This window comes from Saccopteryx leptura, chromosome 3 (genome assembly GCF_036850995.1).
Source record: "Saccopteryx leptura isolate mSacLep1 chromosome 3, mSacLep1_pri_phased_curated, whole genome shotgun sequence".
Classification (NCBI taxonomy): domain Eukaryota; kingdom Metazoa; phylum Chordata; class Mammalia; order Chiroptera; family Emballonuridae; genus Saccopteryx; species Saccopteryx leptura.
In genome coordinates this window covers 337,387,423-337,414,617 of record NC_089505.1, presented here as the reverse complement: position 1 = coordinate 337,414,617, position 27,195 = coordinate 337,387,423, and positions in this window count along the sequence as shown.

The following is a 27,195-nucleotide window of genomic DNA, read 5'->3' as shown; positions in this document are numbered from 1 at the left end:
GCATCAGCTGAGAACACTGAGGACCCAGGTTCAAAACTCTGAGGTTGCTGGCTTTAGCAGGGGCTCACCGGCTTGAGCGTGGGGTCACTGACTTGAGTGCAAGGTCGCCAGCATGAGCATGGGATCATAGATATGACCCATGGTCTCTGGTTTGAGCACAAAGGTCACTGGGTTGAAGCCCAAGGTTGCTGGCTTGAGCCCAAGGTCGCTGGCTTGAGCAAGGGGTCACTGGCATGGCTCAAGCCTCCTCCCCTCATCAAAGCACGTATGAGAAGCAATCAATGAACAACTAAAAATGCCGCAACTACGAGTTGACCCTTCTCATTTCTCTTCATTCCTGTCTCTCTCTCTTGAAAAAAGCAAGTTTTTGTTTTAGATTTCATTTGTTGATTTTTAGAGAGAGGAGAGAGAGAGAGAGAGAAAGTAGGGAGAGAAACAGGAAGCATCAACTCGTAGTAGTTGCTTCCTGTACATGCCTCAGCCAGGCAAGCCCAGGGTTTTGAACCAGCAACCTCAGCGTTCCAGGTTGATGCTTTATCCACTGCACCACCACAGGTCAGGCGAAAAAAGCAAGTTTTTAAATAAATATGTGCATATGACTAGCCACACAACTACCAATGCTCCTCGCTTTGCCCCAGTGATTCCCAAATGAGACTCCTACATGACTGCGCAGCATCATCTGAGTGTTTATTACAGATGGGTTCCTGAGCCCTTCCCTAATCCTACTGAATCAAAATCTCTGGAGATGAGTATCTGTAGAAACTGTATTCTTGACAAGTGCTCTTGATTCTGAGTGCAGGTAGAATTGGAAATTAATTCTCACACAATGTTGATTTTTAAAAGGTTACAGAATCTGATTAAAAGAAAAAAAGCAAATAGATGAGGTTATGCAATACCTCATCATTTGACTTAATTTTTTAAATTATCTAATTATGAAATGTTTTTAATGTATGGAAAAGTACAAAACATAAGAGACCCTCATGCATCCACTAACTCCATTCCTCATCCTTCTCGTTGACATTCTTCCCCACCAGTGGTATGTTGCTAGATCATCTCTCTGTTCTTGGTTTCTTTCCCTAACAGTACTTGAATATTTTCAAATTATTCTGTAAATTTTCTTGCTCTGTGTGACCATATTTCCCACTAGATATGTTCCAAGAAGACAGGAAAATATCCATTTTATTCATTCATCATTGTATTCTCAGCATCTAGCACAATGCCTGGCACATAGTAGGTGCTCAATAAATATCTATTGAATGAATAGAAATAGGTCCATCCCAAATGACATTTCACTGGGGGCAAGAAATAAAATAAATTTATAAAATAATTATAATAATAGACAGTAGGGTTTTTTTGGTTTGTTTGTGGGGTTTTTTGTGGCAGAAACAGAGAGAGTCAGAGAGAGGGACAGACAGATAGAAAGGGAGAGAGATGAGAAACATCAATTCTTCGTTGCAGTTCCTTAGTTGTTCATTGGTTGCTTTCTCATATGTGCCTTGACTGGGGGGCTACAGCAGACCGAGTGACGCCTTGCTGGAGCCAGCAGCCTTGAGCTCACGCTGGTGAGCCTTGCTTAAACCAGATGAGCCTGCGCTCAAGCAGGCGACCTCAGGGTCTTGAACCTGGGTCCTCCACATCCCAGTCCGATGCTTTATCCACTGCGCCACCGCCTGGTCAGGCAGACAGTAGGTTTTTAAATATTGTTAGTTGGCAAAATTTGAGACTCCAAAGTCAAAGTAGTTACAAATGATTCCTAATTCGTTGAGTGTTTTTTAACATGAAAGAGAATTGAATTTTGTCAAAAGCCTTTTCCTGCATCAATTGAGATGATCATATGGGGTCTTTTTCCCTTCATTTTGTTGATGCGATGCATCATATTGATCAATTTTTGTATGTTGACCAGTGGTGGTGCAGTGGATAAAGCGTTGACCCAGAACACTGGGATCACTTGTTCAAAACCCTGAGATTGCCAGCTCTGAGCCCATGCTGTCAGCACAGGATCGCTGGCTTGAGAGGAGGAATCATCCACATGATCCCAAAGCTCAGCAACTTGAGCTCAAACATCATTGGCGTGAAAAGTCCAAGGTCACTGGCTTGAGCCAAGGGGTTACTGGCTCAGCTGCAGCTCTCTGGTCAAGTACCTATGAGAAAGCAATCAATGAACAACTATGAGTTGATCATTGTCATCTCTCTCCCTTCCTGTCTGTCTGTCTGTCTCACTCTCTTGCTAAATAAATAAATAATAAAAATAAAGAAATCAATATCATGCCGGGAGGAGTTCTGATTGGCTTCAGAGAGGAGGATGAAGTGAGTCTCAAAGAATGAGAAGGAACCTGATAGAACATGAGGAGGTTGTTCCATATGTGAGCAAAGTCTCAGCGATAGGAAACTCCTAGCATATACAGGGAAAAGTGGGTCAAAAAGCAGGCGGCACGGCCAGGAAGAGGGTTTGGAATCAAATCTTAACCGAATCTAGTGCACATTGTATCTGACGCTGAGGGAGCCTGCCATGGGAGCTGGTGAGAAAACCCAGGCTTCTATCAGTTCCCAGCTGTGTAGCAACCACCAAGAGGATGTGTGTTTTCTCTTTTTAAAATGTATGTATTATTATTTTTACAGAGCATAAAGAATTTTATCATGCAGGTTGGTAAAACAAAATGGCATGCAAAAATATTTTATCATTAGTTATTTGTTTTTCAATTATCATCCTATCACATGTGGATTTTTTTAGCATTTTTAAAAATTGAGATGTCTGTCACATAACATTCAATTCACCATTTCAAAGTATATGCTTTAGTGGTTTTCAGTATATTCCCTATGCTGTGCAGCTACCTCCACTTTCTAATTTCAGGACTTTCCATCACCTCCAAAGAAACTCCGTACCTATTAGCAATTACCCCTCCCCCGACCCTAGCAACCACTAATCCACCTTCTGTCTCTATGCATTTGCCTACTGTGGACATTTCATATTAATGAAATCATATGATATGTGGCCGTTTGTGTCTGGTTTCTTTCACTAATGTCTCTAAGATTCACCCATGTTGTGGCACGGTCAGGGCCGCATTTTTCCTGCTGGTGCAAACTGAGAGGTAAGTAAGAGGCTTCTCCTTTGAAGATTTTTCTTCGAGATAGAACTCTACCTGAGCCAGGGATCACGCAGGCCTTTTCTTTTCTATGAGGCAATTTCATTGTACACAACACGCCACGTGGACCTAATTTTCGCCCTCTCTATATGCACTCTCTTTCTTCCGTTCAGCTTGAGAGGCCCTTATAACAGGGAGCATGCTCTCAAACTCAGCCAGGATATTGTAAACACCTTGTCCGGTCTTCAGCAATAATGTAACTCAGAAGGGCAATCAAGCTAGTCGCTGTCCTGTAATTAACTCCTTCGCTTTAAGATAAGATATGACAGAGGAGAGATTCTGTTATGTGTTCGACTAATTGTAACTGAATGTAGCCCAAAATTACCAAGCCCACTCTTCCTGCCCACTATCACTGAGCTGCTGCACACACTGCGTGGACAGAGGTAAACCAGCTAAATATAATTCACTGCTCCCTTTCAGAGCTTGGGCTGCGGGGGTGGAGTGAGGTGGGGAGGAGGGGCTGCCTTTGCTCTTTTTCATCAGGAAGTTGCTAATGTTTTCTTGCATGGTAAATTATCTCCCAAAGATGAAGATTTCATAACCAGGAAAGCAATGGCCCCATTGGATTCATTCTAGGTGTATTTATTACCTATCATAGTATAGAAGGGGAAGACGACTTTATTTTTTAAAGCTCAAATTTTTTCAACAGGTTATGTGGGATATTCAAAATTTGGGGATTTCCTGGTTTTCTTTTTTATAGTTGTTACCATCTAGAACTTCTTTTTCTAGCTGACTTCCAAAGGGCTCCCTTGGAAGAGATGAAATATTCAGAAACCAGGAAGTTTTTCCTCACCCAAGTTCCCGGGTAATTTGGCGTGTTTTCTTGGTGAACTTAGGCAGGATTTCATTGTCAGGGTTTCAATGTCTGAGGCAGGGACAAAAGGGAGGAGCCGACGGGGAGTCACTACTTGATGGCAGGACACAGTAAGAAGGTTCGACATTATTTTTCCCTAAAACATAAAATTCTATTCTTGTTTCTTATATGAACATGGACGAAGAAAAGCATATCATTTAACATTATTTGGCTTCAAAATTTTTTTGTGAGAAAATCAACAAGAAGACACAGGTACTTAAGCCATCCACTCTTAGGGCACATGCCTGGCTGCCACTCCTATTCTCTCTTGCCCATTTCCAAAAATCACTCACTTTCTCCGTCTCCTTTGCATCTAGGAAATGCCATGTGAAAGTTTCACACAGAAAGAAAGCTTTTGATTTTCTGATATAAAAGAAAATGTTGCTATTGCGACCTGCTTCTCTCCTCCTCCTTTGAAAGTGGTGTGACGCTTGAAGCTACAGCAGCCTTTGGGGGGGGGGGGGCGTCATCTCACCACGGTAAGGGAGGTCCAGGAGGACTGCGGGGCGATCATCTGACATCACATCAACACCTTAACTGACGCGTCAGCACTTTCCTTGCTCACTTCCAGCCTGGTAAAGCGTCGGCCTGGCGTGCAGAAGTCCCGGGTTCGATTCCTGGCCAGGGCACACAGGAGAGGCACCCATCTGCCTCTCCACCCCTCCCCCTCTCCTTCCTCTCTGTCTCTCTCTTCCCCTCCCACAGCAAGGCTCCATTGGAGCAAAGATGGCCCGGGCGCTGGGGATGGCTCCTTGGCCTCTGCCCCAGGCACTAGAGTGGCTCTGGTCGCAACAGAGCGACGCCCTGGAGGGGCAGAGCATCGCCCCCTGGTGGGCAGAGCGTCACCCCTGGTGGGCGTGCCGGGTGGATCCCGGTCGGGCACATGCGGGAGTCTGTCTGACTGTCTCTCCCCGTTTCCAGCTTCAGAAAAAGAAAAAAAAAGAAAAAAAAAAAGAAATATAACCTCCTATTTGTTTGTCATTTTTAGTAGATTTTTGCTGCTTGAATGCACTGCTAACTAATAAAAACAATTTATAAATAGAACTTTATAATATACCCATCCTCTGCTTTATTCATATTAACTCTAGTACCTCTACCTAATAGCCAACATTTCCCTCTTTTCTCTCTGCTGTGTATTTCACTACCGTGTAAAGTCTGTTTTTCATTATTCCTACAGGTTATTTTTATGGAAACTTATAGAGGTTTAAGTTTTTAATTGTGTGTGTGTGTGGGGGGGGGGTAGGTTTACAAAATTTGTTTCGAAAGAAATATATTTATGAGTAGTTTCAATTTCAAAATCTAATGTGTGTCACTTCATTTAGATAAAAATGTTTCCCGGGGCAGTTGCAAACCACACAGGACAGAATAAGTTGGTGTGGGAAAACAAGAAAGGGAAACTATGACTGTGTGTCTAAGTGCAAAGCTGTCTGATGGTAGCCTGCTTGTGCACGAAGATAATTCTTTCAGAAACCCGTAACCTTCCAGCAGAGTGTGAAATAAAGCAGAGTAGAAAAAACTGGGGACTTTATTATTGATTTTTATCGGTTATATACCTTTAAATTATAAAGAAATATGTACTTTTAGGGAAAAAAATCTCTAATTTTAATCATTTTCAAATTAGTCCCTTGAATATGTGCCTGTGGTCTGTTTAAGAGCATCTGGGTAGCTGGTAGATTGTTTTGTCTGTTAAGGATATTGTCCATTGTATCATGTAGTTTCCTGTTTATTTGGGCTCTTGAGGAAAATGTTCTGTTTGATCCTAGAACTGAAAATATTTATAGCTGAGCAACAGCTTTAGTCTTATCTCATGAATATTGTAGCTGATTTAACTGTCAGTGGGATGTTGATTTTTGTTTTATTGGGTGCTTTTTTAAAAAAATTATCTTAAAACAATGGTGGGATTCAAATAATTTAACAACTGGTTCTCTGCCTTAATTACCATTTTAAGTATTAAAAAATGATGTACCAAAAGGTATTTTATTATTTCATGCATTTAATACTTAAATAAGAACCATAAAAGGGGTACACAAAACTAGATTATGTTATAAGAAAGAGTTTTAAAATAGTAATGAAAAAATATTAAATAATACCTGACATAAAACAATAAAACTATTATATAAGATATTTCTAATGACAGCTTGTCACCCCCTGGGTGTTTGATACTTTTTCTCTTTATGTTATATGTTTGTTTACTGAAGTAACAAATGCGAGGAAATTAAAATGTAGTATTTCATCAAAGGTATAATGAGTTTCATGAAATGAATAAATAAATATTACCAGCATAGTTCCATCAAATTTTTTTCACCTAGGACAGAATGAACATTACTATTACTACAGGCACTTAGAATATACTGTTGCATAGATGAATGTTTAAAAAAGAGTAAAGTATGTAAATTTGTGATTTCCACATTGGGCAGCTGCCCAGGCACCCACCTTAGAGAGAACCCGGATTACAAATGCCATTTTAACAACTGGTTCACTCAACTCAAAAACCTAGGTATCGGTTCTGCCAAACTGGTGCAAACTGGCTGAATCCCATCACTGTCTTAAAAGATGCACTAGTTTCACAGCATTAGTTCCTATTGAAAAGAATGAGTTAATTAGGTCAGCTTTTCATGTAATGGCCAAGAATGACACCTCCATTTGATGTTTTCTAGCGTCAACTCAGGTTCTGCAGTGCTAACTGTCTATGAATTTTTAAAACTTTATTTATTGCTATCATCAACTTTAGTCATGTTTATTATACAGACAATAAATAAAGGTTAATGGGCATTAAAAAACAAACAATTGTAAAAATACATAATTTTTTTAACATCACGATTGAACTTGTTATTTTTCACCCAGGTCAAGTCCAAAATAGATATTCCTGATCAACATATAGTTCTCCTCTAACCCAGATTTCTTCCAACTTGTGGCTCCACCATCTTTAACATACAGCTTCCAGGACTGTCCTGCTGCTCTGTATCAAGCCTTCAGAAGAAGAAAGACCATGGATGATGGAGCTTGGGAGGTCTTATTGGCCAGGCTACTCATACTCCATTGGCCAGAAGTCGGCCACAGGGTCACACTTAATTGCAAAGGCAGCTGGGAAATAAAGTCTTACTGTGTGCCCAGGAAAGAGGAAAAAAATAAATGAAGACTTAGCCAGTTTCTGCCACAATTGAACAGATAATGAAGTAAAAGATACAGTTTTACAACCTGAAGAGGGATGGAAAATTCAGTTAACTCTAAACACTGGGGAAAAGATAGGCTGCATCCCAAGGGGCATGCAATTTTCTATCTACCCAAATCATATGTTAAAAAGTGAAAGAGGCTATGATAAAAATAGAATAAGGGTGAAATTTGAAAGACGCTATGGGGACACCATGCACACTCCTCTTCTAGTGGCACCATAAGCAGAATCACTCCACTATTAAAAACAGCTCAGGGCCCTAGCTGGTTGGTTCAGCGGTAGAGTATCAGCCTGGCATGTAGATGTCCCAGATTTGATTTCCAGTCAAGGCACACAGGAGAAGTGATTGTCTGCTTCTTTACCCCTCCCCCTCTCTTCTCTCTCTCTCTCTCTCTCTCTCTCTCTCTCTCTCTCTCTCTTCCCTTCCTGCAGCCATGGCTCAGTTGGAGCAAGTTGGCCCTGGGCTCCGAAATGGCTCCATGGTCTCACCTCAGGAGCTAAAATAGCTCAGTTGCCAGGCAACAAAACAACAGCCCGGGATGGGCAGAGCATAACCCAGTAGGGGGCTTGCCAGGTGGATCTCAATAGGGATGCATGTGTGAGTTTGTCTCTCTGCTTCCCCGTTTCTCACTTAAGAATGAATGAATAAATAAATAAATAGATTTTAAAAACAGCTGTGTGTTAACTCATTGCTCAAACAGAATCATCCTGGAAAAATTCCCAGTTTCATATAGCTTATTGATAATCTATAGTGTGGTTCCAAATAATACCAGTTTGCCTGGGATGCCTTTCTATGCCCCCTGGCTCTTTAAAGTGACTTTGCTTCTTTGGAAAAGGTATAGAAAAAGTATACAAATGGTGAAGCCAGTCAAACTCATGGTATTATTCTTTTGTGTTAAGGTTTGGGAGTTTTGTAACCATTGTGATGATTAGTTTGTATTTGTTACTTTAGGAGTTTGAAAAATTTAAGAAACTCTAACAAATTAGCCTTGTGATTTTATTTTGAAATGATAAATTGATACTCGATTTATGGCTTCCATTTGAAAGTTGTAAAACAATAAAATATGTTCATAAATAAAATTTAAATGTTCAAAAGAACACAATTTATTACAGGTATATGTTAGTTGTATTAGATTTTAAGGAGTTCATTGAAATATAGATTTTACTTCCTAGGTTTGTAGTATTGTCCATCAGGCATTTGAAATATTTCAGAAAATTAAATATATTAAATGTATAAGGGTAGTTGAAAATACTTTAGGAAACTTAAAGGTGATCAATTGTTTGAGAAAATTTGATCTTTTTAAATTTACAAGTTAATTAAACACAAATCAAACAACAAAAAAGCAAAAGCAATTGTTTTTATTTTCATATAAAAATCACTATGTTTACAAATAGAATAACTAAATTTATAGGTTATGTTTGAAGACATTAAAAAACTAACCTAAAGTGTTCAACTTTAACAAATTGAATATTAACTAAATAGCACACTCATAAGTAGTTTATTTTGCTCACAAATCTCTCACAGTTAAATACTTAATTGACAGAAGTAAGGAATAAGAAAGATAGAGTGATGGGCATTTAATAAATAGGACCAATAACTCACAAAAATTAGTTTATGGGCTAAAAATTGGCCCGTGGTGTCTTCAGCAAAACAAGACAAAACAAACAAACTAACAAAATATTCTATATATATCACAATACCAAATTTTGTAAATCAAAAATGATGCCATGGTTGCTATATCATATACACATTATACTCTCACATAGTCAACAGTATGACCTTGGTAATGATAAAAGAAGTTAATTTTGTCTGTTTCCTGAGGTCTCTTAAAGATTTAGGGAATTTTCTAGGGCAATGTTGCCTTACCAATTGACATTAGACTCCAACTGGAAGTAACACATGACTCTTCCCAAATGACCATCTGACTTGAGCCTCTGTTGCCTCTGCCCATAGAAAGGAGGTGGGCATGTTTGGGAAGCTCTAAACAGGCTGAGGAGGGCTGGGCAGTAGTGAGAAGGAGCTAGAAAGGTAGGGAGCTGAAAACTGAGCTGAGGCCCCAGAGGAAGGGGCCTTGGAAGCCTACTTCCTCACAGCGGAGTAGGGTGTTGAGGCATATGGGAGAACCAGTGGGGCTGGTGGGGAGAATTAGGGCCATCTCAAGAATCCTGTCCAGTGTAAGCAAGAGAGAGCTGGGGCAGGGGCCCCAGAAAATGGGTCTGACCACAATTCAAGATGGTATCAGGGCCCTGAATGGACACAGCAACTCTGGGAGCACATAAAAGGACAAGGCAGGGCCTCGTGGGAAGTGGTTACTCCCTTAATGGAAATGTCTGGCCAGTTGGTGCTGAGATATAGAGCAGAACAGAGACTAAATATAAACAGCTCCCCACCAGCCAAGGGGCAGGAGAAGGGACAGAAGAGGCCTATGGGAAAGGAGATGCTCTTTAAGAACAGATGGACTAGACAGTTGTTGCCCTGATGCCTTAATATCTGTGGTATGATTGTCATCATGTTAACAGTGCACCAGGTGAAGGAAGGGAGCCACACATGCAAAGTTGTGAGGTGTAGGGGTGAGAGCATAGCGCTATGCAAAACTGCAGCTGCTGGTATGGGGTGTGGACAAGGGAGAGGCAAGAAATGGGGCTGCATTAGCAGCATCCTGGTCCTACCCTCTAGGTCAGGGGTCCCCAAACTATGGCCTGCAGGCCACATGTGGCCCCCTGAGGCCATTTATCCGGGCCCCACCGCACTTCCGGAAGGAGCACCTCTTTCATTGGTGGTCAGTGAGAGAAACATAGTTCCCATTGAAATACTGGTCAGTTTGTTGATTTAAATTTACTTGTTCTTTATTTTAAATGTTATATTTGTTCCCGTTTTGTTTTTTTACTTTAAAATAAGTTATGTGCAGTGTGCATAGGGATTTGTTCATAGTTTTTTTTTATAGTCCGGCCCCCCCAATGGTCTGAGGGACAGTGAACTGGCCTCCTGTGTAAAAAGTTTGGAGACCCCTGCTCTAGGTGATAGTAATGCCCTCTGCAGTCATGACAACCAAAAATGTCTCCAGACAATGCCAAATGTCTTCCTGAGAAACAAAATCATCTGTGGTCAACAACCATTGCTCTAGAATGTAAGCTCCATGAAAACTGGAACTCTTTCCTTCTGAATGTCCAGCACCCATACAAGGCAGTGGATAAGTATTTGTTGAATGAGTGAAAGAATGAATGATTGAATGATTTATACAAGTTAGAAACAGAGCAATAGAAAAGCAGTAGTAATATGACAATAAAATTCTGAAACCTGTGGATTAAATAGGTGAAAATTGATTAACATTAGAGAGGGCCAAGAGAGATTTATCTCAGTAAATTAGGAAAGAAATAATAGTTATACGTGCAATGAAATATGTACTCTTCAGTCTTAAAAAGAAAAAGCCTGATCAGGTGGTGGTGCAGTGGATAGACTGTCAACCTGGGATGCTGAGGACCCAGGTTTCAAACCCTGAGGTCACCAATTTGAGTGCAGCAGCAGCAGCTTAAGTGTGGGATCATAGACATGAGCCCATGGTCACTGGCTTGAGCCCAAAAGTCACTGGCATGAAGGCCAATATCACTGGCCTGAGCCCAAGGTTGCTAACTCGACTGGAGCCCCCAGAGCAAGGCACATATGAGAAAGCAATCAACAAACAACTAAAGTGCCACAACTATGAGTTGATGCTTCTCATCTCTCTCTTTTCCTGTCTTCCCCTCCCACTTCACTAAAAAAAAAAAAAAAAAAAAAAAGACAAAAAAATCATTATAGAGGTTTCAAGTGTAGATTTCTATTGTATAATGCATGATCTTTATATTGCCTTGTAAGTTTCAGTCAGGCAAGAAAAATAAGTTCTAGATATCTGCTGTACAGCCCTGCGCCTACAGTTAACCATACTATGTTGTGCCCTTAAAATTTGTTAGGAGAGTAGATTAAGTGGTCTTGCCACAAAATTTTTTTAAAAAGAAAAAATAGTTTGTTTATACTTAAATATTTAAAATTATTTTTCTGGTTTGTATGTCATTTGTTTTATTTCCACATGTTAATAATAAGTATGTTTACCATTATAAATGTATGTGTAATGCACTTAAACACAGATATGTAACTTCTCTAAAGTTCTTAACATTTGCTTTGGAAAACGGCATCTGTTGAAACCACCAAGCCCATTCATTATATTACTTAAGTGAGGGGACCACTAATCACCCGGCCATAGCAACAAGAGGCAAGGGGCACAGAGTGAAGGAGAGGACCACGGTACACTTCTATTTTTGCACCCCAAATAACTAGGATGCAATAGCATTGTCTCAGAGGACAATCTGGTTGAGTTGGTAGGGTGAGTAAGATTTTGACAGATCTGAGAGGCAAGGCCAAGGAGAGCTTGAGTTACGTGGTGAGTGGTGTCCTGTTATCAGCAATGCCCTTCGAAGACTGTTCGGGCCCTGGAGGGCATGGCCGACAGGCAGGGGAGAGATGCATCACATGGGCTACAATGCAGAAGGAGCGAAGGGCTTGGCTGCGGGAGGTCAGAGCCAGAGGAGTGGAGAATAGAAAGTCCTGCACAGCTGTATTCTGTAGAGCGAGGACAGAGATTTTATAAGGCTCACACTGCAGGCATACAATCCACTGCATTTAACAATGTGATGCTGATGATGGATTTTTTTTCCTTCTATAAACAACTCTGAGACAGAGTTAGTAAGACAGGGTCATGAAGACCTGGACAACCAATCTTCTCTACGCTTTAGATAGCCTTGGCCATTGAGTCAAATCCAGTGTTATCTGAGAATGAGGGCATTATTTTGTCTCTGTTTTAAGATAGACTCTAGGATGGGATCTTTATTTTAAAAATTCTTTTCATTAATATCTGGAGAATAATTTTGAGCTATTATGAAGTTACAATCTGCTAGCTCTGATTTTTTTTTTTTAAGTGAGAGGAGCAGAAATAGAGAGATAGACTCCCTAACACACCTGACCGGGATCCGCCCAACAACCCCCATCTGGGACCAATGTTTGAATCAACTGAACTATCCTCAGTGTCCAGGGCTGAAACTAGGACCAACTGAGCTACCTCAGCACCCAGGGCCAACACTCAAACCAATTGAGCCACTGGCTGCAGGAGGGGAAGAGGGAGAGAAGGAGGAGAGAGAGAGGGAGAAAAGCAAATGGTGGCTTCTTATGTGTGCCCTGACCGGAGATCGAATCCAGGATATTTGCACGCTGAGCCAATGCTCTATCCACTGAGCAAACCAGCCATGGCTTTTGCTTTTTAAACTTTTATGACACTATGACAGAGAAACCAATATATATTCCTTCTTCTTATCTCCCTCAGTAACAGAATCCCTGGTTTTTCAGCTGAAAAAAAAAAAAATGGATCCAGAAAACACAGCCCTTTACTAGCTTCCCTTGTTAGATGCGGCTCTGAAACTAAGTTCTGACTCATGACACGGGGACAGAAGTATCATGTGGAAGCTTCTGGGAACTTTCTTTAAAGGACACTCAGTGTCTGCTCCCTGCCCTCTCTCTTCTTTGAGCCTTCCTCCATCTTGCTGCTACAACCCAGATGTGGCCGTCCTGGGCCATGAGGAAGCAGGCCACACCTAAGGATGACAGAGTGAGGAGCCCAGGGGGTTGGGGCCTTGAGGACTTCACAGAGCTGCCTCCCAGCCCTGGGCTGCCTACCTGGATGTACACACGAGACTGAAATAATCTCATATTTTGTGTTAGTCTTTCTTTGGGGGGGAGTAATTTTCTGTTACTTGCAGTCAAACTAAACTCAGTAAAAAAATTTAAAATTTTTCATTCTATTAACTCTTATATAGCTTATAAAAAATATTTTTAAACTTCTCATTCATTCTGTCTTCTACATATGTCTCACATGTAGTTGATAAATTGATAAATGATTTCTTAATCTCCTGGCTGAATCATATCACCTCCCACCTCCTGTGACCCATGTCTGGAAATCTTCAGTGTCCTCCCTTTTCCCTCTAATCATGTTACGCCTCCCCAGCCCGGTCTGGTAAGGGCTGCAGTCTGCATCCACCCTACCTTTCCAGCCTTCTTCCACCACTCCCCCTGCTTGATTTAAACGGTCCTCTTTCCCTGAAAGGGCGATCTCCATCTCTGTCTCTCAAAGTTCTCCATATTCAAGGCCCACCTGAAATATCTCCTTCTCCATGCAGATGTTCCTCCTTCCTCTCAACAGGATGGATTCCTCTCTATTTGTTACATCTGCTGAGTCTCTCCCACCTGAAAGTTATACTCCGTGGTGTATAACTACTCTGTCCTTATTTTATTTCCATCCTAACTAGCTAGTCTTGTGAAGATAGAAACTATGTTTAGCATCTGGATAATCGCTATTGCATTTATTTAGGATGGATGTTTAAGAGTTAATTGTGGGATTGAATGGGCAAGGCTTCTTGGCCTCGAAAGAAATGAATATGATTCACGGATGATTGGTTTGTTTTGGATTTTATTGTTCAGTCTCTTTCCTATCTCCTAGCTCTTCTTGAAACAGAATCATATACTGTCTTGCATATTTAGTTGTCTTTGTAACTTCTTGATGTCAGGGATTGTTTTAAACTTATTTTCCATTTCTTTCCCCATTATCTTTCCACCCTCACCTTTAATAGCTCTTAGCTCAGTGTCATACTCACTGAATTGTTTAAAATACTTGTTGAAGGAATGAATGAAGGAATAAATGAATGAAGTCAAAGGATTTCTTCCTTGACATTGTTCACATTTCTCTTTCCAAACCGTGTTTTCTTTTCCACTTTCAGGGTCTGCCATTCATTCTGATGCTCTCAGCTCTCTTCTCTGAGTCGCCCAAGCATCATTCTTCAGGGATCATTCTCAAGTCCTTTCAGACCTCCCATGTGGCTATTAACAAAAGAGAAAAAAATAATCCAGCCTTTCTTTAGTCTCCATATAATAAAAAAGTGATGCAGGATCAAACGGCTCAAGGTGCTAAATTCTTTTCAAAAGGCATGATTAAAACGCAAGCAAGGTGCTTAACTTTTTTATATGTATGTTTAAGTAAAAAACTACTATGAGGCCGGCAAGAATGATGCTATGAGGTCAACATTCCAAGATAAATGTCATTTTAGCAAATCAAGGTCTAAGCACATCTTATCACTTTCTAAATTGGAATTAAAGTAGATTAAGATCTGTTCATTTTCTTATTTCAGGCTTGCAAAGTATCCCCAGGAAACATCTCCAGGGAGAGATTCTCTTGCTGCTTTGAAACAAAGCTGAGAATGAAGCCCAGAACAGCACCCCCAGCAGAAGGGTTTATAGCCAGTAGGCTCCTCATGGGTACTGCCACGCAGAAGGCTTTCTTCCCCAAAGGCCATACTGTTTCCTAACATAGCTTTCTCCATCTACTTTCCCTGGTATCTATCCCTCTTTGAAGGTGTCTTTTCTGATGAAAACATACTCATTGGGTGAGCATCCCCAGAAGTACATAGTTTCATTACTATACTGTTTCAATAGAGCTTTTAAAATTCAAGTTTTATAGCTAATAATAGATTGCTTCTTAATTCTATTCTTCTGCCCAGCCCAACCAACATCCTTTGCCTCATCTGTTTTGTTACTGAGAAATAAGGTCCTACTCTCTGGGTCTCTGGGTCATACCCACTCATGCAGCCCAGACTACACTCCAGTGGCCTTGGGTATTTGAAGTGGTAATCCTCTCCTAGATTCCTGCTCACGTAAGTCACTTTACCCATTTATGGACACACTTCCGCAACTTCCCTATTCTTCTCCCTCTTCGGTTTAGGCAGTTCCTAAAGGCCACTCCAAGCAGTCATTCAACCTGCATCAAATCACAGTGCTATCAACTCTCTTTGTTTCCAAAGGTTTGCTCAATTTAACAGACCTTTACTGACAGACTATCCATGCTAAGCCCTAAGGTAGGAGGTGGGGCAGTAAGATAAAGGTATGGTTGCCTGCTCTGTAGGAAAGCGTACAGCTTCCCATTTTCTTTGTTTCTAGTTGACACTTCTCCAATCATTGGTCCATATGCATAGAACATTTTCTGGGATTGTCATGTTTTTTAGAGATGTGGGCTACATACACCACAGGGATCCACTATTTAAGCAAGCAAAAAACATTGAGGTGAATATCAAGGTATCTCACTGTAAAGCCAGGAGCCATGGCCAGGGCCACCATCACAGCAGCCTTCTGGCCTATGCAGGTTCGCATTGGATTCAGACAGTCTGTAAAGAAACAACGGAGCCACAAACTGGTGGGCCATAGTCTTTAATCCTAGCTTGCACCCGGCGGGCAAGTAAAAACACACACTGGGCTCCAAAACCCACTCACATTCAGTGCTCACAAAGCCACTGACTTATCCGAGTTTCCTAGAATCAAAGGTTTCTAGCTCACCAGCCTTATTCTCCTCAATTCCCCATCTCCTTCCTTATCCCAGATACAAACTCTGTACAAATTGGCATCTCATTCAGCACTCCGCCATCTTGGCTGCTTCTCCTGGCCACATGGCCTCTTTTTGCTCTCTGCTCTGCTCCCTCTGCTCTCTCATGCTAATCATCCCAGGAACCAAGAGAGCAAGCTCCCGTTCTGCCCCTATTTTATACTGTAGCTATCCAAACCCTTAATCCAATATACAAAATAGGGAAGTCTCTAATACAAAGTCACTTCTCTGAGGCATGATTGGATTGTACCACCCCACATCAAAATGGATAGGAAAGGCTTAATCCCAAAACCAAGCCCCAGGCTACAAGGATTCTCAACACACATTAATATCACCTGGGCGACGGCCTCCACGTGGGCAGCGGCGCCATCTTTAACAAAGTGAGCATAATACATTTTATCTGCCCAACACTCACCTAGTCCCTTGGTGTCACGGTTGGCCTAATTTGACTTTTCTTATACACTACAGGAGAGATTTGGGAGAGAAGGGACTCTCTTGTGGCTTTAAAACAAAATGAAACCTAGATCTGGGGCACTGGAACAATTTATTGGTTGACTCCCGTTATTTTACCCTAACTGGTATCTTGCATGAAAATCTGGTAAATTATAGAGGGTCCATGGGGGTCTACAGAGATCTCAAGGTATAGGGAAACTTAAAGATCATCAGGAATAAAAGAGTCATGGAGTCTACCAGCTGTCCCAAGGAGATCTCGAAAGAGAGGATGGGAAGAAAGCTATGAAAATACAAATCTATAAAACATTGTATTTCCTTTGCTTTGACTCTTCTCCTTCTCTGCCCTTCCCCAGCTTCACCCCTTATCTTTGATCTGGAGGAAGTATCTGTTGCTCTTTTCTGGGGAAGGGGAAGTACACAAGGAGTCAATGTTGCTCTTTCTCTAGCTCAGGGGTCGGGAAACTTTTTGGCTGAGAGAGCCATGAATGCCACATATTTTAAAATGTAATTCTGTGAGAGTCATACAATGACCCGAGTATGTTACACATTATCCAATAAAAATTTGATGTTGTCCTGGAAGACAACTGTGATTGGCTCCAGCCACCCACAACCATGAACATGAGCAGTAGGAAATGAATGGATTGTAATACATGAGAATGTTTTATATTTTTAACGTTATAAATTTTTTTTATTAAAGATTTGTCTACGAGCCAGATGCAGCCATCGAAAGAGCCACATCTGGCTCACGAGCCATAGGTTCCTGACCCCTGCCCTAGCTAAACCATTTCTACACATGCTCCTTCTCCATTGGTGGCTGTCACTAAAGGTATCATCACCTTTCTAGTTAATCTTCTGCCACTAGCACCCACTAAGTCCATATGTCCTCTTTGTTAACTTAATTTTTGGACTTTATCTTGCTTTAAAAATGTCTTTTTTTTTTTTTAGTTACATTATAAAGTGTTTTTCTATGAACTTAGCCTCAGGTAGCACCATGCCTGTTGGTCAAATAAATTTGTAAATATATGTTTGCTCTCTTATAGTTTGCATTGGGTGTGGGGGACAGGCTGTAAGCACGCAGGGCCATTATAGCCTAAGGCTTAGTTTTAAAACTAAGCTTTTCCCTACATCCTTGACTCTTACATGATAGGGGGTGGTGGACTCTCATGAGGAATCCCATTATGCCTCAGATAAGTGACTTCGTGTCAGAGACTTCCTTGTTTGTATATTGGATTAAAGGTTTTGATTTCTACACTATAAAATGGGGCAGAGGAGCCCATGCTGGAGGAGAGTAGAGAAGGGAGAGCAGAGAAAGGCCACATGGAGGAGAGGAGAAGCAGCCAAAATGGCTGAGTGTTGAAGGAGAAGCCAGTTTGTGCAGAGTTTGTGCAGAGAGAAGGGGATGGGGAACAGAGGTAAATAAGGCTGGTGAGGTAGAAACCTTTAATTCTAGGAAACTTGGATAAGTCAGTGGCTTTGGGAGCCCTGAATGAAAAGGGAAGTGTTTCCCACTGTGTGTATTTCTTGCCCACTGGGTGCAAGCTAAGATTAAAGCTAATGGCTCACCAGTTCTTGGCTCTACTGTTTCATTACCGAATCAAATGCAAACCTGCACGGGCCAAGCGGCTGTGATGGTGGTCTTGGCTACTGGCCATACAATGCCTGATCCTGGACTTCCCCCATCAACTGTGTAAGTGTGTGAGTCAGGGTGGGGGCATCCAGGACAGTCCCCTCAAATAAGAATTAACAGGGACAATTACGACTGGAGTTTCTTGAAATTTCTTAAAGTTTTATTACCTCGTGTGTGTGTGTGTGTGTGTGTGTGTGTGTGTGTGTGTGTGTGTCTGTGTGTGTGTGTGTGTATGAGAGAGAGAGAGTGGAGAGAGAGAGAGACTCTATTTTCACAAAGCAGTGAAAACCCTTAAAAACAAAAAGAGCGAAATGAACAGCTAAGTGTGTCGCAACAAAAAATTGATGATTGATGTTTCTCATCTCTCTTTGTTCGTATCTGTCCCTATCTAACCCTCTCTCTCTCTGACTCTCTGTTTCTGTTAAAAAAAAAAAAGAAGAAGAAAAAAAAAGAATGAAAATTGTGTGCTTCTGTCAGAAACAGCAGGGGGTGAAATTGAGGGGTGAATACAGAGTCTCTTGCCACTCAGAAAGTCAGAGTAGGCCAGCGATTTCCAAGCCGTGGCCTGAGGCCGGCACACTGCTATGCTGCAAAGATTTTAAAAACATGCAATACCTGACTATTTAGTCAGGGGCACTGACCTCTTTCCTTTTAGACTGTCAAATAAAAAAATGACAACAGCCAACACAACAATAACTATCCAGTGTGAATGAATTAAAATTATAACTAGTTTTTGTGTCAGGTTGGCAAAAAAAATACACACACACACACACACACACATATATACTTTTTTTGTTGTTCCACAGAATTTTAGTAATTAGTTTACTTTTGCCTTGAGATGGAAAAGGTTGAAAATCTCTGGTCTAGGCTAAGGCAGGGCCTCAAAGTGGAGTTGCTGGACGCTGGAAAGTAAAGAAGCAAGAGAAATTCTAAGAACTTGTGTTATCAGTAGGAATGGGAGGGCTGAGAAAGGACCTAAAAAGAGAGTATGTCACCCAACCAAAGCCCCAGCTTCCTAGTATTTCTGTGGCATTGTAGCTGGTCTTCAGTATTTCCATACACTTGTACTTTAAATGAACAAGAATCCAGACACTATAAACTAAAAGGAAGCACCATTTTGTTTCAAGTCAGAAAGCCAAGATTCAAGTCCTGGCTCCTGAGGCTCCTGGCTGTGTAATCATGAGTCTGTCGCTTGTATTCTTTGAGTTCTTGGTTTCTCCATCAGTGAGAGAAATAATACTATCTTCCAGCCTACCTCTCAGTTAACAGATACCCATAGAGTGCCACTGTACTCCAGGGACCCAGTCAGATGCTGGGATCCAGCAGCAAACAAGACACGAATGGTCCCTACTCTCTCATAGCTTACATTCTAGTTTGAAATTGGATGTAAACAAGTAACTACAAGTGTGACAATGTCACAATAAAAAAGAGACTAGACTTCTGGGCACATTCACTGGAACAGCTAACCTAGCCTGGAAAGTCAGAGCAGGCTTCCTTGAACAAGCAATGTGAGCTGAGATGCAAAGGGTGAGTAAGAGTCAGACAGGTGAAGCAGGAGCTGAGAGCGGGTAAGTAAAGGAACAGCGGTGGAAAGACGGAGGTGGGGAGAACGTGGTATGTTGAACCAAGAAAGGGGCAGAGTGACCAGCAGTGCAAAACCACGAGGGGAAGGTAAACCAGTCTGCACTCAGCCTCATAGGCTGTAATAGATGAATTCTAAGGAGATAAAATGAACAAATAAAGTGTGAACATTTCTAGGGCCAGGTGCCATGGTCATTACTTTACATGTATCATTTACCTCTCCCAATATCCACAAGATCATATAACTATTCATTGTGGGGCCAGAACTCAAACTCAGACAGCCTGCCTCAGCCCTTTCACACTAGAATGTGCTTTAGGTAAAAATACAGTGCAGCCTTACCAGGCGGTGGCACAGTGGATAGAGCGTCGGACTGGGATGCGGAAGACCCAGGTTTGAAACCCCAAGGTCGCCAGCTTGAGTGCAGGCTCATCAGGTTTGGGCAAGGCTCACCAGCTTGAGCCCAAGGTCGCTGGCTTGAGCAAGGGGTCACTGGCTCTGCTGTAGCCCCCTGGTCAAGGCACATAGGAGAAATCAATCAATGAACAACTAAGGTGCCGCAAGGAAGAATTGGTGCTTCTCATCTCTGTCGGTGCCTATCTGTCCCTCTCTTTGTCTCTCTCTGTCTCTGTCACACACACACAAGAAAAATTCAGTGCAGACTTGAAGGCAGTATGCCAATATGCCAGTATGTCATATGTGGACAGTTTAGACTCAGAAGGAATTGTTCCTCCCCAAATCTCTTTTGGATATTTCTATTTTTGAAAGAGGTGTTTCCCAAGGCCACAGAAAATGTGAAAAAATGAAACCAGCTTCTTTTTAAAGAAATTCATGAGAACAAATGACTGTTGGTCAGGCTGTTTCTCTCTCTGGTCAACATCCTGGCAGGAAACTTCCAAGCACAAGAGACTTGAGAAGGAAGGAGTGTTTTCCCTTGCCTATAATTTGGTTTCCTGTTTTGCTTTCCAAAATTTGCATAGACAATTTTTAAATGCTTTTAGGAAAAGTGGGGTTTTTTAGTCTTTTCCATGAGACAAAATTTATGTTGGTGAGTGATCAGCCACAGGAATGACACAGGATGGGCTTGAATTCCCTGGATATAAATTCTGCTACATCTTTTCTGCAGCCGACTCTGTGCCCCTTCACCTACTTGGAAAAATCCTTTTCTTCCGTGCTCTCCCTCTGGCCCCACAGGTTCTTGTGCCACGTTGTCAAGCTTATTTGCTTATATGCCTGTTACTTGCTAGACTGTCAGCTCTTTGGAGACAAGAATTGTTTGATTCCTGTGTTTATCCCCGAGTTTATGTGGTACCCAGCACATAACAGCCACTTATTAGATGCTTCTAGAATGAATGAGTAAACAATGGCCACTTGAAGGATATCAGCATTGACTGAGTACGTAATATGTGACGATCACTGTGTCAGTGGCTTGCATGCACCATCAGAGGTGGATTTAATGGCGGGCGCACTGGGTGTGCACCCTGGGCCCCAACTTTTCTGAAGGGCCCTGCAAAACTTTCCCAACTTTTACACTTTTTTCTGACATCAAGTTTGGTTTCATATGTGCAATTTTAACATTAATAGTACATAATATTTTTTATTTATTTAAAAACATGGTTAACATGTATTTTTATTTTTCCTGTCTCTCTCTTTTTTTAAGGGGCCCAATATTTTCTTCTGTGCCGGGGGCCTCAACAAACCTTAATCCACCTCTGTGCACCATCTCATTAAATCCTCACAAGCCTTTAAGCCATTACACTCTTACAGCTTGCAGGCCAATACCCATACTCCCCATATTTCAGACAAGGAAACGGTGGGGTGGGGTTGGGGTTGGGGGTTCCTCAGAGAGTTAAGGGAATCACGCAGGTAGTAAACAATTGAGCCAGGAGTCAAGCTCAGGTGTACTTTCTCATCAGACCTCTTTGGCTCCTCCTCTACTGTGGAAAATGGAGGAAGTCAGCAGCTTAGAGGGTTTGCTCATCTTTACCGCTACTGGCCAGTTTTTAAAAGCTGTCTCTCAATGTATTAGCATGGTAAGGCTTGCTTTGGGGCAACTCCAGCAGAAGGAGGATATGGGGGCAGTCATGGGGTGGGGGAAGGAAGGAGGCTGTGGGTGGGGTCGGCCAGGTGAGGTCTCACATCCTGGTTTTTCTACTTACCAGCTGTATGACTCTGGCAAGGTGTTCAACAGCTCTGTGTCTCTTATGGAGGGACAATTACGCCTACTGCATGGGAGAGTGAGAGTGAGTGCTGTGAGTGCTTTATAAAGGGTAATTGCCTTTCATGTGAAGCTACCTCGGCGGAGCCAGTGTCATGGATCAGCGGCCCTCGCTGACCCTGTCCTCTAGCTCTAGCAAGCACAGCTCTGTCCCTCTGCTTGAAGCACCCTTCCCCCTCTACCTACCTGGATAACAGGATCCTCCACAGGACACCTTCCCCTATCTCTTTCAACGCTGCTGCATAGTCCGTTTGCTGTTTGTTTATTTAGTGTTTGAGTGGTTGGCTGGTAGAGGAGGGATCTTGGACTCTTGGCATAAGCTGGGTGTCAACGAATGAGCGGCAGTCCCAATTTATCCCTTCCCTTGTCTTTGTATGGCCTATAGAATAACAATAATTTTTACCTTATTATATAGCTGAAAAATTTTTAAGAAATACTATTTAATGACAGATAAAAATCATATAAAATTTAAACTTCAGTGTCTATAAATAAAGTTTTATAAAAACAAAACCATGCTCATTCACTGACATGTTGTCTACATCTGTTTTCCTGTTACAACTGCAGAGCTGAGTCATTGTAACCAGGACTGTATGGTCCGTGAACCTAAAATATTTCCTATCTGTTCCTTTACAGAAAAAGTTCAGCAATTCCTGGTATAAGCAAATAACAACAGAAAATTCCTCACTCAGAAATACCCAACCACCCTGGCTGAGTAGCTCAGGTGGTTAGCGAGTCATCCCAATACACCAAGGTTGGGGGTTCGATCCTTGATCAGGGCACAAAAAGAATTAACCAGTGAATGCATAAATGGGTGGAATAGCAAACCGGTGTTTCTCTTTTTCTGACTTTCTCTCCTTTCCTCTCTCTCTCTCTCTTTCTTTAAAAAGAAAAATCAGTAAATAAAGATTTAAAAATATCCAACCAAATCTTTTCCTCTTTCTCCTCTTCACCCCATCCCCAAATGTAGCCTCAGGTCAGAAATATTTTTCTTATTCAGAAGACATTGATTTATAACATTATATAAGTTTCAGGTGTGCAACACTATAATTATATATCAGTTTATACAGTTAGACCTTGAAAAATGTGAAGGTTAGGGGTCTTGACCCCACGCAGCCAAGAATCCAAATATATAACTTTTTTTTTGTCAGAGAGACAGACAGACAGATAGATAGGAAGAGAGAGATGAGAAGTATCAATTCTTCGTCGCAGCACCTTAGTTGTTCTTCAATGATTGTTTCTTCATATGTGCCTTACCTGGGGTGGGGGGCGGGGTGGGGGGCGGGGCGGAGGGCTGGGCGGGTTCCCGCCGAGCCCTATCTTTTCCTCCTTGGAAGTAAATGAGGAGGAAAGGGAAAGAGTAAAAGAAGAAAAGGAAGGAAGCCATGAGAAGGATCAGCAAAGTCATAAATAAATGTGTTCCAAACAAGCAAATCCATAAAAAACCAGGGAAGAGAAAGGTTTAACAGAAATATATAAATTCCTCTGCTTTTTCTGCTATTAACAAAATCATATCATCATTTCTCCAAGAAAGTCTAACAATTTTGACAAGATGGCAACAAGAGATAATAACACCAGTTAGAGAAGACGATTACTCAAGCAACTGTTGAAACAATTTAGTATTCATTCAACTGAGGAACTGACCAGTTGACAGAGATGAACTCAAAACCCATGGCAAAATGTGGCTGTCTTAGTAAAATGAGCTCAGGAGTCAGAACTATCTAAAAGTAGTTACCAAATCCTTTTTAAAAAAAGAAGGAGAAGAAGAAACAACTTGAGCATTAAAACCTTAATGTTGGGCCCTGGCCAGCTGGCTTAGTGGATAGAGCATTGGCCTGGCAAGCAGACGTCCTGGGTTCAATCCCTGGTCAAGACACACAAGAGCAGTGACCATCTGCCTCTTTTCCCTTCCCTATCCCCCTTCTCTCCCTCTTCCCCCTTCACAGCCAGTGACTCAATTGGTCTTAGTGATGGCCCCAGACAGGGGTGGCCGAGTGGATCCCAGTTGGGCACATGTGGGAGTCTGTCTCTCTACCTCCCTGCCTCTCACCAAAAAACCCCCCACTTATTATTATTATTATTATTATTATTATTATTATTATTATTAAGTTCGAGGCTGTGAAGCAGATAGACAGACTTCTGCATGTGCCCAACCAAGATCCACCAGATAAGCCCCCTATGGCACAATGCTCTGCCTATCTGTGTTCCATTGCTTAGCAACCGAGCTATTTTAGTGCCTGAGGTGAGGCCATGGTGCCATCCTCAGTACCCGGGGCCAACTTGAATGAACCATGGCTGCGGGGGGGGGGGGGAGAGAAAGAGAAAGAGGGAGAGAGAGAGAGAAAGGAGAGGAGGAGTAGTATATTCTCCTGTGTGCCCTAACCAGGAATCAAACCCAGAACTTCCACATGCCAGGCTGATGTTCAACTACTGAGCCAACCAGCCAAGGCAGAAAAAAAATACTTAATGTTAAAAGACTATAAATATTTAATAAGCCCTAAAGGGAAAATGACAAGGGCATCATTTTAAAAATGGAAAAGTCTACAGTTTTATTTGATTAGCACAAATCTTACTTTATTGATACAAAGAAAAGCTCCAGTGATGATAACAACAGAGACGGTCTAGTGTTATCCTCAATGCCTACAGACCTCAGAGCAAGAATTCTGGGCACAGGCACAAGGATTATTAAAATACCAGAATAAGCCAAACAAAGCATTTCTCCATTTTAAGACAAAGACCAGAAATGAAGACCACAAGAGTACATGTATGTGCCAAAGTCAAGTCCCACTGGGTTTTGTTTTTTCTGAGTGTACACTTGATACAGAGAAGAGATTTCATCTAAACTGGACTCACAGAGGGATGTGAAAAGCTGGAAAATCTCATTTTCTTACCTCCCAGGCACTTGCTAGTAACAAAAAAAAAAAGAGAAAGCAGAAAAGCAAAAGGCAAAGCCATACAAGCAAGAAGAATAGAAACCATCTGGCAACACTGTCAGCATCCTGGTTCATTTAGCATTAACTGGTGCTCTGGGTCCCCTATGTCCCTTTTGGGGGAGTTTGTTCACAAGTTTATGCAAAAACTGTCAAGGTCACGAAACACAGTAGAGAAACTGTCACGGCCAAGAGGAATCTAAGGAGACACTCATGTACTGTGGTATCTTGGACAGCTGGAATATTTCAAACTCATATGAGAAATTGTGCATTTTATCCCCTTAGACATGCAGCGTTTTCAAGTCTAAATTGCAATTTAATTTAATCAGTTTGGGCAGTTGTATCTCTTCAGCTGAGATTAAAATAATAATACGTTCAAACCATGCAGGGTTTCCTTGCAAATTTGTTTTACAATATAACAGATGATAAGACATAAGACTTGAATCTTGAAAGCATATCTTTGTTATGAAATCCATTACGCAGTAGCATTTTTATCAATCTCTGATTGTTTTAAGCCAAACCTTGAGGAACTGGAAAAATTTTTGTTTGAGATGCATTTCAAGTAGCAGAAAAACAGTTCTTGAAGAAACAGAAGACCTGAATAGAGCAGCAGAATAGTGTAAGGAATCCGAATGAGCAGAAAGAACACAGACTTTTGGAGGGTCACAGACATGGGTTTGAATCCTACAACCATCCCTTCAAAGCTGAGTAACCTTGGCCAAGTCATTTTTGGAACTCCAGCTTCCTCACCAGATAAAGGGGAACAAGAATATCACCTTTGCCAGGTTGTTGTAAGAAATAGAGGTAGTGTCTGCAGAGTGCCTTTTACAGTATAGTACTGGAGACTATACTCTCAGCATATGTTTATTCTAACAAGAAAGTACTATTCCCAGTCTTAAAGAGCAAAGAGTTTAGCAAGGACATAAGCAAATATCAACAACAGAACAATTAGAAGCCAGGTTTATAGGAAACAGAGGAAGGAAAATTTTTAGGTCACCTAAAAGTGACTACTCTGTGGAAAGAACAACTTTATTTACAACAGCCGAGTTGTTTGGAAGGCAGGCAAGACTAATAAACTTCAGTTTTTTGGCATAACTGAACTCAATTACAGTGGTTCTGCCTAAGTCAAGTTTGTAAAAATGGGCTTCCCTGTAATCCTCAGATCAAAGGCTTCTAAAACTAGTACATTCCTAGACTCAAACAAGGAAACTATTGGGTCTTCAAAAATGATACAAGGAAAGTGAACCAAGGAATGTTTCCCTAAGTGCATTCTGGATATTATTCAGAGGAGTTATATAATTTAGGAGCTGTTGGGTTAAACAAAGTTAAAATAGTTTCTAGACTTCTTTTAAAAGTAATATACATACATATACCTGATAAAAATTCAAACTGTAAAAAAAAAAAAATCAAATGAAAAGTAAGATTTCTTCTCACTTCACATCGTGTTCCCCACTTCTTCATGGAATCAAGAGTTATTACCAGTTTCTGGTGTGTCCTGCCAGAATCATTGCACACATCTATAAGCATCTTACTTAATCCAGATGTTGACAAATATAGGCCCATGGCTTACACAAGAGGTAGCACAGTAAGCACACTTCTGCACCGTCCTCTGTTCACTTCATATATCTTGGGGCAAATATCAGTCCATGTAGATCAGTAGTTCTCAACCAGGGGTGGTGTCTAGAGACATTTTTGATTGTCACAACATGGAAAAGGGGGCAGTGCAGGTGCTACCGGTGACTTAAATGCAATAAGAATGCTGCTAAGCATTCTGTAATGCACAGGACAACCTCTCACAACAAAGACTTGTCTAGTCCCAAACAACAATGGTGCTGCTTTTGAGAAACCTTGGTTTAGATCTATTTCATTTTCTTTAATGGCCACATACTATTCCACAATATAAATGAATTATGATGTATATAACCAGTACAATATAGTGGTTATTTAGGTTATTTCACATCTTTAATTAGAAAAAAAAATTGAAATAAATACTCTCATGCAAATGCAAAAGCGTATCTATAAGATAACATTCTGTGAGTGGAATGGAGGGGTCAAAGTGTGTTTGTATTTTTATCATAAATATTGTCAGTCATCTTCCAAACATGATATAGCAACTTACATTGCCTTCAACAATGCATGCAAATTCCTGTTTTCTCATATCTTACCCCAAACAGTGCAATAACATAATATTTTATATTTGCCAGTCTTATTGGTTAAAATAGAGTTCTTTAAATTTGTGTTTAGTTATTACAAGTGAAGTTGAACTTTTTTGTGAATTTAAAATATATTATTTTAATCAACTATCTGATCAGTTTTATTTAATGCAGGACCTCTCAGAGCCTTTGATATTTATTTACATTATGATTCTCCAAGGATAGCATTCAGCATTTCCCAGTTTTTTTATCCTTACAACCTTATTTTAAAAATAGATCTTCTGATTAAATATGGTTCTGTAAAACTCTCTTTGAGAATCACCAAACACAGGACACCACTCTAAGACTGATGTCTGAAAGAATTTTGCAAAAATTTCAAGGAATGCATAAATGACATCAATTACTTGGAGGCATGCTTAGCAAATAGAGAGATCCCTAACTTATGATGAGAAGCAAGATTATTAATCAGCCTTGCCCTGGCCAGATAACTCAATTGGTTCATGCTGAAGCACAGAGGTTACCGGTTTGATCCCCGGTTAGGGCACATACGGGAACAGATTGATGTTCCTCTCTCTCTCTCTCTTCCTCTCTCACTAAAATCAATAAATAAAGATTAATCA